The 666-nt window shown below is 33.8% G+C and overlaps 1 protein-coding gene across 2 annotated transcripts in view; it reads right to left on the bottom strand.

Moving 5' to 3' along the window:
* RFC1 (replication factor C (activator 1) 1, 145kDa) overlaps window positions 1-666 on the bottom strand; it is a 62,868-nt gene that overhangs the window by 13,065 nt on the left and 49,137 nt on the right. The gene's annotated exons all lie outside the window — the stretch shown is intronic.

Raw genomic sequence — 666 nt, 5'->3', positions numbered from 1 at the left:
TTTTTTTTAAAAAATAAATAAATAAATAAATAAATAAAATGATCTAAGACATAAAATGGTAATTCTTGACTATCTTAAAGACAAATTACAATTTTAAATCATTCTTTGTCAAACTAACCTAACATACACTCTTCCTCTTAAACCATAAAAGTTCAGTTCAGGGGCAGAAAAGTTAGAATACCCAGCAATAAGCTTAAACTGTCTCATTTTATCATTCTGATACCATTTCATACCATTCTGACACTTGAACTCTGGCTCCTCTAGTGTCTCAGCCAAAGAGACAACAGGCACAGACAGGACCCCGTAATGGTAGTCAGGCTGCCTGATTTGTTCACAGTGCCCTCACCTCCTAAGTCCATTTCATTCATCTCATGAGGATGGCGAAAGTACATAGATTCAGTACACAAAAATTATTATAAAAATATAGGAAATATTTGTTTTATCTGTAGGGGTCTGTAAAATACATTATATCTATAAAATAATATACCTAACGACTTAGCACACTGTCTGGTTCACAGGGAAGTAATGCCTATTATAGTGAGCAATAGAGTAAAGGATAAAAGTGACAAATATCCCAAGAACCAAGGCAAATCCCAAAGTTTTAATTTTAGGAATGTATGTATCTTATGCACATGTTTGCACCCACATGTGCTTACACGTACGTAC

The sequence above is a fragment of the Condylura cristata genome, unplaced genomic scaffold (genome assembly GCF_000260355.1).
Source record: "Condylura cristata isolate star-nosed mole 26May11 unplaced genomic scaffold, ConCri1.0 scaffold00012, whole genome shotgun sequence".
Classification (NCBI taxonomy): Eukaryota; Metazoa; Chordata; class Mammalia; order Eulipotyphla; family Talpidae; genus Condylura; species Condylura cristata.
Note: the sequence above shows the minus strand (reverse complement) of the source record. Positions and strands in the feature narration are given on the sequence as shown.